Source organism: Oryzias latipes, chromosome 17 (genome assembly GCF_002234675.1).
Source record: "Oryzias latipes chromosome 17, ASM223467v1".
Lineage (NCBI taxonomy): Eukaryota > Metazoa > Chordata > Actinopteri > Beloniformes > Adrianichthyidae > Oryzias > Oryzias latipes.
In genome coordinates this window covers 24,077,468-24,091,904 of record NC_019875.2, presented here as the reverse complement: position 1 = coordinate 24,091,904, position 14,437 = coordinate 24,077,468, and the positions used below count along the sequence as shown (strand labels likewise).

Sequence of the window (14,437 nt, the reverse complement as noted above, 5' to 3'; positions counted from 1 at the left end):
ATCAGCAGCCTTTTGACCAGTTTTTATGAAATTATTTATAGCTGAAATGAGTTTGTTGAAAAAATTATTTAAAAAAAACGTGTTCACACTGATTTGGAAGATACATTATAAACAAAATGAGTAAATTTTTTGAACATTTTTCATTTTTTGGGAAAATTTTACCCATTTTATCAATATATGCAAATTTACGGAAGCTCTGAGCTGCCACTGCGAAAAATAGATATTTTTCGCAGTGGCAGCTCAGAGCTTCCGTACAAATTAAATGTATCTTTTCCTGGTGGAAATTATTTTATAAGTTTTCTATTCCCAGTGAAGATATTCAATAGAGATTAATTTTATCCCTAGGTATAGGGCAGTTTTACACTCCTTAAAAGTACTTGAGTATTAAAAATATACACCTTAGTGTAATTTGAAGGAAGTAGGAAGCAAAACAGAAATAACATAGGATAAAATATATTCTAATTATTTACTGTACTGGTTTCACCAGTTCAGAGTGGAGGAGTTAAGCCTGAAGACAAGTCCATTTGAGCATACCTCTGCTGCCACAGGTTTTCAATAAGTCTAAAGTGACATTCATATAGTTAAGTGTACCATGGGATCTCCGATGATATGTAGCTCGCTTTCCAAAATAACAAAATCGAAGCCAAAAAATGTGAAGGAATGTTCTATTCAAGTCAGAAACTCTTCCAAACTCATTCAGTCAAACTCTTGAGGCATATCTTGAAAACTGTGTGGAGTCTTAATCCCCAAGCAGTTTGACAGAGCTTGACTAACTTTGCAAATCAAATGCAGGCAATTTTTCAATGCACATACCACTGCCAAATGTGTCTACTGCACTTTTAACTAAAAAAGGTTAAGAGTATGTCGAGATTTTTTGTTATTTATTTTATGTATCAGCAGGATAAGCAAAAGACATTTCTCGTTTTGTATGATCTGAAAATTCCAGACGGTTAATAAACATTGCCTTTATTTCCTTCAAGTGACGAGAGAATGATGAACGTCAGCAAACTCAGCTGACTCTTTAGCAGTGGTATGGCTTCCAATGACTGCACTGGTATATTTGGGACATGGGCAGTCTGACTGCGGTGGTGGCTTTAGTAACCAAAATCTTTCTGGGTATCACTTACTCCATGCAGCTACTCGCAAGGGATGGAGGGGCCAGGCCAGATTCCGCGAGTCCCTGGGTATTGCTTTCGTGTTGTACATAACCAACAAACAAAAAGGAGAGAAAGCGTCTGCTCGTTGGGAGAATGGGGTCAGGGGCCTAATGAGAAAGAAGACAGACACCCTGTACAAGCATGTTTTAGAACAAGAATTCGACTGACGTACAGTATGATCTGCCCCAAAGTAGCTGTGGGTAAAAATGACATTTTCCAAATATTTTAATTATAATCTTATATTTAGATCTAATCACAAGAAGAAAATCTTTCATAAGTTAACTTGAGGCTTTAACGCAGACCTTGTTACGCATAATGTTTTATGATCGGCTGTTGTTGAAAGGTCTCAGTTACTGACTGACAGAAACACAAGTCCTTCAAGTTTACTTAGCAAACAGAGACAGTGGTTGAATTGGTGAAAGACAATATGTACAAACATTTTATAAGATTTCTTCATGTTCAAATTCAAAAAAGACATGGATGATTTTAAAAGTTCAGAGGCATGCTGATAGGCATAAGACCCAGCAGGAAAGCAGGGAGTGGAGGAAAAAAAAAGATAAGACGGTGGAGTGGAAGTTGCAGGACAGCCAGTTATGACTTCATTGATCTGGCTCTGGAGTGGAAACAAAAAGAGCCTCACTGAGTAATTAAAAGACACCAGGCCTCACAAGGATATGCCAGGCAAATAGCACAGAGAGAGCAGAAAGTGAAAAGATGCATCCAGAATGCAACCCTATTGTGTTACATGGAAGGATTTGGATGGTGGGGCGCTGGTGTTGTGGTCTGCCCTGAAGCCCTGCATTAAGCTCTGGTTACAGCACCTGCCCACAGCCACCCCCGTCCAGCTCGTCCTCTAGTAAAATGAGTTATCTCATTGGGCTGTTGGGGTTGAGAAATGACCCTGGGAATATATATATATATATTCACAGGAAAACTACTGGATTCTCTCTACCACATTTGACTCATTCTAGACGGATGTCAAGTCGCTCGGTCATGTGTCGAAACTACATCCGCTACTTACTTAAATCCCCAAGCTGGCAAAGTTCATAAAAAACAAACATATTTGGAAAGTTTCTTTCGGCAGAAAAGATCTAGTGAGGAAACAGAAGAAGAGCTTTCGAATGAAGAAATAAAATAAACCTGCAATAAGCACACAAAATCAGGAGACTTTACTTTAAACATGACTTTAGCTATTCCTGCAGACCATAATAATAATGTTGCATAATACTCAGCAACTGGTTGCCTAGTGTTATGAGGATGCTGCTAATAAAGTTGCTCAAACAGGGGATTCACATTTATCATTATATTTAGAAAACACTAGTTTTAGTGAGAGTTTCTTTATTATTAATATTATTATTATTATTACGAGGCTGAAGTTGGAATCTAAATTTTTTGGCTCAAGTGAACATCTAAATTGCATTTTAATGGTTTTTACATGAAAACAAATAAAGTTAAATCATCTGCAGATATTTTACAGAGCCTGGAAATAAACTTTACCCTAAAAAATTAAGGAAAGCTGGAAGCTAAAAAAATAAGTTCCAGGCAGGTCTGTGAAAATATTGTCTGACATGAAAGCTGTGGCCTAAAAAGGTTGGGGACCACTGATGTAGGGGATGGCGTAGATGGAGTTAAGTTTTGTGTCATAAAAGTATAATTTTAGTCCCGGTATAAAGTTAAAGTCCCATTTGTATGACATTTGTTCTCCGCATTTAACCCAACCCCCCTGGGGGAGCGGTGACCCGCAGACAGACCCGTGTTTGGTAACCATTTGGTGGTTTAACCCCCCATCCAACCCCTTAATGCTGAGTGTCAAGCAGGGAGGCATTGGGTCCAATTTTTAAAGTCTTTGATATGACTCAGCCTGGATTGGAACCCACAACCTTCCAGTCACAGGGGAGACACTCCATTGAATATCTGAACTAAATCAATGACAGAAAGATAGTTTTAAACTGAGGCTAACCAATGTTTTTAGTCTTTTTGATGTTTGAATTATAATTTTAAATACAGAATAGGAAACATATGAAAAAGTAATCAATATTTGCATTTCTGCTTTATTTTTCTAGATGTGGATCTGCTGATTTGTAAGCACAAAGGTCCATCCTGCTGCACCCGAAAGACGGAGGAGAGTTACCAAGTTGCTGTTAAAAGAGAAACTCTTCAGAACGTTCAGTCTTACAGCTCTGAGCTTAAGCACCTCTTCTCCACACACGCACATGCCTTCCAGGGTAAGTTTTTCGACCGTGAGGGTCAAGCAAGGCTTGGACGGCCTTGAGACTCAGAGTTGTTGAGAGACAAGCTGTGGTTCAATGGGTTGCCATGAAGTAATTTTTGACATGTGGTGCTGTCACTGACTGAAGCAAGAGAATACCCCACAGCCTCAGCTTTTATTCTAGACCAATGAAAAAAAGATCTATATTTTTGTCTATATTTCCATTCTTGCAATTGTTTTTAATTATTTGGTTTAAAAAATGGTTCCATGGAACCATGGTAGCTGGCATTGAGGTAAAAACAGCTCAAAATTGAGCATGCCCTTCTTTCCTCTGTGGGTTTGGCAGTAGCATTTGAAGAAGGGTCACAGAGGACAGAAGGGTAAAAGAGGACACACAAGTCTCTTTAGCATTCAAGATAGCAAAAAGTTATGGTTGTGTATGTTCAGAGGGTTCGTTATATGGTTTGGTCAATATTTATAATGTTTTGTGTTTATTTGTTGTTCTAAGGCCTCGTATCATTTATAACTGAATCGAGAAATCCTATTTATCAAAATGCCTTAAGTTTAACTTTTGGATACACTTTGATGTAAACTTTATTGACAAAAAAAATCACACCTTTTAAAGGGAGCTGCTCTGGCTTTTATAAGCACTTCTGCAAGTTTTAGAACAAGATAGAATGTAAAACACAGTTTACGTTTAGGTTTTTCTAATAGGTAATGTACAAATTCTGCATTTTCTTGTACAACAGAGAAATAAATGGAAAATGTGAAAAAAAAGCAAATTAAAGTACTGAAAAGCTCATTTTTGAGTCATTACTGTGATGGAAACTATTTCAGTTGTGTCTGTATTGTTTATAAAATTAAAAGGGTATGTTAATGTCAAGCAGAAAAAAAAGAGTTAAAAGTGAGTAAAACTGTTTGAAAAACACAAGGGTTCAGTCCGTCTGACAGCTATTTTACAAACAAGCAGCATGAAGTTACACTGAACAGGGTTTCTGGTGTTTGTCCTTTTCATCATCATTAGGATCTTTCCCATCTTACCTCATGTCTGAGGCTGTCGGAACAATGACCGTCAGGTACAACACATGTCCAGAAAAGGCCAAAATGGAAAATTGCTATGGAGCAACAGTAGAAACTGTAGCACAATGGCGCTGAAAATGATGATGTCACCAGCCTTCGCTTTAAGGCTTTCTGAGGACAGTCTCAGTGTGTCTGACTACCTAGAGAGGAATTTAAAGTAACAAGTAGTTCATACATTATGTGGAGTAATGAGAATAGAATTTTGGCATTAGTAATGTTATTTACACATGAAAGGACAAACAAAACAACTTGGAAAAAAAAAGACTGGATCTCATTCCTTGCCTGTGTTGATCTGTCTCTATCTATTGCATCAGCTGTTTCCCACACAACCAGCTGTCAGGAACTTTGGTATCCTTTTGCCATATAATACATTTAATTTCTATTTAATCCACTGATACAGTGTTCTTTAACTGATTCATGTTTATGTCATGTATGCAGCTATAAAACAAAATGTCCAGTAACAGGGTGTGTCATTTGTACTGGTTTGAACTTTGTTCACTCTGGCTAATTAGTGAGGGTAGTTAGCCAAAGAGACATGCCCAAAAGAATGAGGGTTATTTGTGTGTGCGTAGTTGTTCCTTTGTGTGCTTGTTTTGGGGGGGGCTGTCTGCATGCATGACTGTTTTTGTTGGACTGTCCTTATTTTGACAGCTTTATGTAGGTCCTACTGTGCTTTGTCATGTGTGGGAGTTGCCACGCCGTTGGTGTGATCCCATACTGACAACATCGATACTACGCTTCCTTGATGAAAGAACTTGATACTAAATTAATAGATTAGAGCGTTTATACTAACGTGTCAACATAGCATCAATACCAAAAGAATGCAGAATTGATTCTTGCCCTGCTGCTGTCATGCATGCCAAAAGCAGGTTAAGTCTTTGCCTATTTTTTTTTCTTTGGCTAGGTATTTAGCTGCTTACCTCATTCATAAAATACGATTGGTCAACTTTTGTAAGTTCAAGGAAACTCTCAATTACCTCACATTACTATTATGGATGGGGTCCATAATTACTGACTTTCCATATTTTTATTACTCTCAAAATTCTAAACTGAAATTGAGTTTAGTGACATCAACCATAGGATTCTGTCTAGCAAGAGCAAAGCAGTACTTCAGGGATATTGACTGAAGTTTATTCCACTCAACTCAACATTCTGAAAATTGACAGTTGGACCAAACAAAGTAAAATGAGAGTTTTGCTGAGTCCAACTACACACTGAAAACTCCTAAGTTAAAACAATAACCCAAGCTGGGTTGTCTTTAAGATACTTTTTGTTAAAATAAAACCATTATAACTCAAAAAATTAGTTTTGTTCCAAAAAGTAACCAAATTTGTCACAGCATGTCTAACCCAAGAATTGGGTTAATTAACCCAAATGTTTTAAGAGTGTATCTTCCAATTAAGACCCCCCCTCCAGTTATCATAGAAACAGATAAGTTGTTTATAAAAGATTGTACATACTTTCATTTCTGATATAAAGCTCGACTTCCCAACCCCTGTTACCCCAATTAGAAAAAGCAAGAGTCAGGTATAGAAAAAAGGAAAGAAGTACTTTTCTGATGTGTGGGAGGGAATATTCTTGTACCTTTACTGTGGGACACAAACAAATAACACACTGATGCCTAACTGTTCTAACACAACATTGAAACACATGGTCATGTTTAAAGAAGATAAAATAGTCATAGAGAAAAAAATGTAAAAGACTTAAAGACCTACTTCAATGAAAATAGTGTTTTTGGTGTTTTTAACATGTTCCTTTGTCATTTTTCCAATGATGGAGGAAATATATAAAGAAAGGTAAGCTTCAAATTGCATTTCTGAATTTTTTTTATTCAAACCACTGTAAATGAGGAGCAGACAAGAAAATAAAGCTTAAAAAAGATAATTTGGGGTAAATGGGCAATACGCTGGGGGGGTTGGCCACAAGCTTGGGGGCGGGGTGGGGGAGCAACTGTCGCTTTGAAGATACTATGTCCTAAAAAATGAAACAGGTTTTTTTGATTTCAGTTTAAAACAGGATGGTTTAAAGAACACTGGAACGATTTTTAAAATAACTCAAAAAAGGATTAGTGAGTCATTAATCATAATAATTGTTTAACAGAATATATATACCGGTAATCTTTTTTTTGCTTTTGTTGTCATATATGCTCTACATTAGGGTTTGAGTCTGGCATCTTCTGTCTCTGTGGTTTTCTTTTGACTGGGCTCCTCAGGAGTTCATTAGAACTGCAGCAATTACATCCTGAATTTACAATTTACTGATTGGATCATGAGACGTCGTACTTTAAAATATACTTTGTTTGCTAATGTGCGTATGGAACAGATTGTTCACTCTTACAAGTGTGTCGTGTGGGGATACAATAGTGTCACTCGATAGCTGAGAAGGCCATTGTTCACCACAACGCGCTTCAGATGAGGCAGCAGCACTCTCATATCTTCACTCGGCAGCTGCTGTGGTGGCAGGAGACAAGCTCTCACCCAGCTCCTTTAGGATCACACAAAATGCACACCTGTCAGAAAAGCCGAAGACCTGCTGCTGCTAGTTTATACTCAGGGATGCAAACAGCCTGGTTTAATAGACTGTAGACAAAACTTGAAACATGTATTGTTAAACATGTTTTTTCTTCTGCTCTTTGTGAGTATCTTATGTTATAATAAAAAAATGACAAGAAGAAGCAAGGTCAAAAAAAAAAATCACTCTAGGTGTCACAGTTTAGCCAAAAATAATATTCGTTGTTACCCTATAGATGAATTTGTACCCTTTCTATCTTTTCTTTTAGATAAATTGTACTATGAGTACTTCTTTTTACTTTGTATCCTCTAAAGCTCCTTAAAAAAACAGAATGAAGCTCTTTTAGCTCCATCAATCTTTTAAAGGGACAATTCTGTCATGGAGACACAAGCTATTTTTTACATTAAAGTTCCTCCAGACAGCCAATTTCAGACATACCAGCTTCCTTACATCATCTGTTCTTCCCTGACCCAGACAATGTTCTCCCTCCACGTCATGATGAATCTTCAAGTCTATTAAATCCGTCAAGAGGAAAAGGAGCAAAGAGGCAGGGGCTTTATCACAGATTCTTGGTGATAAAGAACTCTTAGTCACAGAGTGATTTTTTCCCCCCTTTTTTTTGCAACAACAATCACTTTTAGTAACTCAAGAAAGTCTTCGGCTTAATCTTTTTAGCTCCATCTTTGCTTTTGCATATGCTAGTCTGACAGGAGAGGTTCCAGCATGTCCAGTAATTATATTAATACACCACACAGAAAGTTCAGCTTGATGTTTGAGCGATGTTCCTTCTCTTAGTGTGTTTGTTTGGTACACAGTTTTAAAAGCTTCTGTATTTGCTCATCTAACGGCAAAGTAGTGAAGGATTTATGTTGGATTCGTTAAATCAGAACTTTGCCTGCTTTACGCTGATGTGCCCCCAGGTTGTTCAAACTTGCGGTATGTTTGAAGTGTTATGGATTATTAAGCTTGCAGCCACTTGCTCGAAATTCACTTTGAATATTAATCAGAAAATCGCTAACGTGCTTGGTTGGTGTTGGCTCATCTACTGATGCACGTTTGAATACTTATGACAGGACAAAAGCCTATTTTGTTGTTGGACTGTCATTATTTTTAATATTCTAGACTCAAAGTAGCTATTTGATTTGCCTGAGACTTTTTTCCCATCCTCTTAGATCATTTTGTTCCCTCACCTCATGTCTGAGTGGATTTCTTTACTGCAGATGTTTTGACCGACAGCGCAATTGCTCTGGAGACTGATTCTTGGACACAAGATGACATTGCAAGGCAACATGAGCTCATTCTTAAATTAGGGAGGATATCCGGAATCTGTCCCCACACGTCTTATTTAATCACACTGGGTGGAGGTGAAATGTGTTTATGGACCTAATAGTGAAGCAAACGCACTGCACATTTGTCTCTGAATGCATCTGAAGCATAGTTGTTGCTTTGTAACTACCACTTCTTACTCCCCTGAGATGACATATGAGAGTAGGATGCATTAGCTTGAGCTTAGAAACATGTTATGTCGGAAGAAAATAATAAAAATGAAGAATGTGGGAGTCGAGGAGAAGCAAAGCATATTGAAATGATATAATCCCTTCTATATTTGCCTTTTTCGTTTTGCACTAATATGTGGGAACCCAGAGTGGTTCAGCTTTTGATCTGGAAAATTACAAAATAAAAATCTGTAAAAAGGGTTATTAGAATCAAAGCAAACCTTCAGTGTGTTTGCATATGCTTCAGTGAAGTGCGCATATCGGTTTTCCTTTAAAGGTGGTTGAATCTACAGGTGTTTGGCCACATTTGCCACACGCAGCTGCTCTTTGCCCCCCATCCTTCTTTTGTCTCCATCTTTGGAGCATGCTTTGTCAGCATCGACTGCTGTACCAGAGCACAGTGAGCCTGTGCAGGCATCATGCCAACTACTTACTTGCTGATTACCACTCACACCATAGGGAACATTTGTGTCTCAAAGTTAATCCAGCTGCCAACACTCCACTCCAGGGAATGAGACCCTAAAGAGAGTCGTATATCTTCTTTACCTCAAAGATCTCTTTCCCTTAATCATCATCAGGTCTACTGTTAGCCACAATTTATAATTTCTAACACTACATCCAATCCCTCAATGATTAAGGGACCTGTGGAGATTATAATGCTACCAAGACTGTCATAATTTGACAAAACATGCATTTTCTCCTTGATGATTTCAATTCCAAGACTATTATTTCTATCTTGATTTGGATGTATTCATTTTATGTAGCATTAATTCAAAAATTGTTGGCAAATTAAACAAAGATCACCCTAATTTGAGCACAGGATTTTACATCCAGATCTTTCCTGATTATCAGAGAAAGTCATGTCCTCCAGGGCCTTTTTACCAGATCAAATGTCTTTGCAACAAATATTGTGGCTGGGTGATTAAATCTGCCTGATTCTACTGGACCCTACTCTGATGACTAATTACAGACATGCAGTCTTGTCAAATATATATTCACATCTGCTTATAAACAAAGTTTTGGAGAAAAGAAACGGTCTCACATACATTCCAGTAAAGCTAATTCCTCTTTTTTTGTGTTCCATCCACTCCTACTTTCAATAAGATGCTATGCTTAAAAAAATCTGGATAAAATCAAGATCTGGGTTTTCTCCATTTTTTAACACATATGTGAATCACCACTGTAATGCACAAGTCCCTGTGTTATGACTCACATGATATTCCAGTCCAAAGTGAGTTGGAATTGGCTTTGTTCCTCCCATCGCTCACTTTATTACTCCCATTCCCACATCAACTTCATTTCCCTTACACCTTCTGATGGCTGCTCTCTTGACTTCTCCTGACTTGCCTCTGAAGCTTCTATTGTGGCATGATGGAGCCCCTGTGGTGGAAATAAGGCACTGATTTTCCAGTGATTCTCTTATGCTTTTAAAAATAAAAAAACAATAAAAGATTACCGTATTTTCTGGAGAATAAGTCCCACCTGAGTATAAGTTACAGGAGTGAAAAAAACATAATGAGGAAGAAAAGTCGCACTTTTGGGAGAAAAGTGCACTGCTTTTGAACAAATCCATCTATCCTGGCATTTTGCTGTGTTCACACCAAAAGCCTCTTTTAGTACATGCGTCAAACTTGACTTTACTGCCTCTTTTTGGACATGCGTCAAATCCAGTACTTGATGCTTGTCCAAACATTTGTTCATTAAGTGGACGCTCCTGTCACGTGTGGGAGAATTTGCTGTCAATTTTTTAGCCTCATCACCACATGGAAGCATTGACTGTATATTTTATTTGCAACACATAGAATGATGTTAAAAAAGGGAGCCGGTTTAGCTCGTGCTGGTTTGCGGCACCTTCCATCCGTGAAACCAGGGTTCAACTCCGGGCTGCTCCCTTTTCCCTTCTCTACTTCTGTGCCGGTCCCAAGCCCAGTTGCTTTGAGAGGGTTGCGTCAGGAAGGGCATCCGGCGTAAAACATTGCCAAGTTTACCATGCGACTCGTTCGCTGTGGCGACCCCTGATGGGAAAAGCCGAAAGGGAAACTACAACATAGAATGATGTTAAAAGATCAGATTTATTTATTCTGAAAAGCTCTACAAAAGCCTCGGTAAACACATCTGTTTGCAGGGTAGATGTGAAAATGAAAATGCAATCCCCTCTTTGCATTTCCCTTTTACATTTTGACACAGAATAAGCGGTTTTTAAGTAGAAAATGAAAAAGCATTTTGAAGTATTGATTTTTCATTTTAATTTTGAGTCATTTGATACAGTAATATTTTGAAAATGAAAAAGCATTTCTGTTAATCCATTTAACAGTCAAATTAGACATTTCTAAATGAATTTTGCTACACATTTACCAGATAACTTTTTGAAAATGAAATGTCAAGTACCATTTTCATTATTATTTTAATGAAAATAATAATATTATATTAATTAAGTGACAGAATGAGCGGTGTTGAAGAAGAAAATGAAAAAGCATTTTGGCGGATTGCTTTTTCATTTTAATTTTGAGTCAAAAAATGCAGTTTCATTTTGAAAATGAAAAATCATTTTATGGTTTTGACTTTTATTTTGAATTATGTTACAAAATCGCTTCCATAGATTTCACCTGCTGCATTTACTGTAGTGTGAAAATCTGAAAACATTTACTTCTACTCCTCTGTCAATCACAGTCCAGTCCACTCTTAACACGTTTAAGAGCTTTCTTTAAACTATTAATTTGATTTATTAATTTATTTAAATCAAATTACTTATTTTGAAAATTAAAAAAATAAACATAATAAACAAAAGTATAGCAATAAATGACAATCATCAAATTGGTTTCGGATGAAGTTTAACAACTTATCAAGTCCAAGCCCCTTTTTTCAATTCAATTCAAACTTCAATTCAAACATTTATACAAACTGTTTTTTGTTTTTTAAACAGAATTACAAGAAATAAATATACACTAAAAAGATAAATTATTACATCAATTTAGCTTTTAATGAAAGTCAATATATACTTTTTTTTAAAAAAAGAAAAAAGGAATTCCTCTTAATGATATAAGTATGTGGTCTTTAGCCCTAATAAAAGAGCAATGTTGGCCTATGTTAGTTAAGGAATGCATAAGTGACCCCCACCTGCTGCATGCTCCCTCGATTCATTAGAAAGCTGATAAATGAAAACAGGAGCTACACCTGCTAAAAACCTGGCAAAATCTTCATTACCGTTCTTTCATCTCCCATTTATTCCACAGCTTAGTCCATTTAAAAATCTGGTTCATGTTAATTGTATTCAAAGCTTACATTTCTTTTACTCATTGATTGAATCTGGAGTCCAGGAGTCTTTTGAAACATACATTTTTTCTTTGATTACAATAAACTGCAAATGGCCAATTAGTTATAAGCTACATCCATTACGTGCATCACATTTTTAAAGATATTTTTGTTTTAAATGTTAGATTTTAACGTTTTTCTTTACATTTTTTAGTCATGTTAAACACTCTTGCAATTGAAGTAGTTGATTGCAAGAGTGATGATAGATAATTTTTTTAACAAAGCATATTATTGTAACCTAACAGGAAACTGCATAACTTGTTCTTAAATCAAGTGCAGAAGTAACCCTTGTGCTATCCTAGGCACTTTAACATTGGGAGTTGGGTCATCTAGACCCACTAGACAGTGCGCTGAACCTTTTTTCTTCAATGATTTGTGATCTTCACTGGTGCCCATGGATTACATGAAATCTTTCCACCTTTGTCATGGTAGGGAGAACACGTCAATGTAAGGGTGGGGTCATCTAAGATAGCAAAAGGGTTAAGTCTTTAAAATCAGGCAAAGGCTTGAGGTTCAGTTAACTATAATATTTAAAATGTACTTTGTTTTTTAATCCTAAACTCTAGAAGAAGTGCTATTTTAATGTACTGTACATGTACATTTCTGTTGAAAGTTTTATTTTATTTTTTTAATCGGGTTTTCCAAGTAATTTTTACTAAATAATAGCCTATTGCTCAAAACTTAGGCCTTGATTTTCACTGTATTGTAGATATTTTAATTTCAAAAACTTGATAAAAATACATAACAAAAAAATCCAAGGAGTAATTTGCAGTACTTTTATTCATTTTTTTTTTATTTTGTCAAAGAGAAATAGAGGCTCACCAGTGAACTGTGGCCCTCTTAATCTTGAGGACCAGCTTTGCCGTCCATCAACCTGTCAACAGTTTGCACCCAGGCTGCCCCTCTGCACTTGCCCTTTATGGTACTGTGGCTATTACAACCCCCTCCTCCCCCTGCACCTCTCTGAGCTCTTCAACCATTGACTAAGAGCTTAACCTCTCCAGTTCCTTTTACTCTGTCAATTGCTAATTTCTCTGCTCTCAGGAATGTTTTTCTACTGGTGGAAGTGGAAAGCAATACTGTAACTTGTTTTCCTCTGTAGTTTTCAATTTGAGTTTCACAGTGTTTATTATTTAATATTTGATTAATTATGTGACCTGCAATCCCCAAAATTAAGGCTAAAGCTTATCTCTAACTTAAATAGTGTATATCTCTAATATATCTTAATATAATGATTTGAGATCATTTTCCTTTTTGACCCCATTTTTTTGCAGGATGACAGTTCCTCATTTGCAGTATAGGTCAAATTTGTGTGAACAGCATGTCTGTTGGTGTTGTCTAACAGATGAGTCATACTCCCCCCTTTAGACATGCCCATGCTGTGCACAAAGTCACGCAAGTATGATGAATCAACAGATTGATTCAGGGACTTAATAATAGTTTCTTACCATTAAACTGATATTGTATAACATTACAGCTCTCCCCCGTAACTCAAGATGCCCAGAGCTGTGTGAGAGACGATGGAGCTATAATTACAGTCTTTCTGCTAATTAAAATGAGGATATGTAATCTACACACGTGTGACTATGTCACATATCTGTGTGGTGACCTGTCTGAAACCAAAGCCTGCAGTGGGATTAAAATGCTTTGCCTGAGATGATGGCTGGTCAGTTTTGCTCTGCACTGATTGCCAAGATAGGAATGGCCCACAGCTCTTTGGTATGAGAACAGTGTCTCCTACCTCATTATCACAATATTACTCCATCTCCAAACACACGCAAGCAATCACGTCCACAATAAAAGAACTCAGTCATGATTTTTAATTGAAATAAATAAGAACTGGTACTAAGGTGAGGGTTTCTTTCATTGTATCCACCCAACACTGAATCCTGATAAACATTGGAGAAGAAATATAATTAATTATCTTCTTTCAGCAAAGTTTCTAGCTCTATCCATTTCAAAATTTTTGTATGTAATCCTCCTAACACCCAGAGTCTGAAAACTTAGAATATAGTGTAGTATTTTACATTTGTTTATTTAGCCTAATACAATGTCATTAAGATTTTTTATACTCACTAATAATGCAACTGTATAAATGAATCCCACTAAAATCCTAATTATGGATATTCTATTTTAGCTGACTCCTTGATTCTGTTTGTATGTCTTTTATGTTACACTAATTACATTGTTTTGTCTGCTGTGCTGCCAAACTTCCATATTGATTTTCTACAATTTCATGTTAAAGGTTCCTATTCAATCTCATCTTTAACCCTTTAACATCAAAGCTTTTGCTCCTGAAGCAACAAACATTATTCCAGCAGATTTGGAAGCAGAGCCTTGTTCTTATCTGGAACACTTTAGAGTAGTGAGTTGTGAAGTGCTTACACAGTCAACATAAATCAGCTAATTCTGTCGGGGAGTAAAGCTGCTTTGTGCCGTGATGCAACAGGTTAGCAACACTGTATCAGTGACAGGCCAAAAAGAAAAGCTGCTATTCTACACGCCCGAATCAGCTTATTCATGCTGATCACGAAAATGGTCGAAGAGTTACGATAGGTAAAAGATCTTGTGTCATTTAAGTGTCTGTGACATTTCCAGTATCTAAGGGTTAATGGCCGGACGAAGTGTGCGTTATTACTTTTTAACGCACGCCGTGGAAGTCTGAACCGTCT

General features: G+C 36.8%; 1 protein-coding gene across 1 annotated transcript in view; it reads left to right on the top strand.

The window, feature by feature from the left end:
• Positions 1 to 3,224: 3,224 nt before the first annotated feature.
• Positions 3,225 to 14,437, top strand: part of LOC105356240 (glypican-5-like) — a 78,859-nt gene continuing 67,646 nt past the window's right edge. The window contains exon 1 of the mRNA XM_023965014.1: positions 3,225 to 3,382. The gene's annotated coding sequence lies outside the window, so the exon portion shown is untranslated. The remainder of the gene's footprint in view (positions 3,383 to 14,437) is intronic.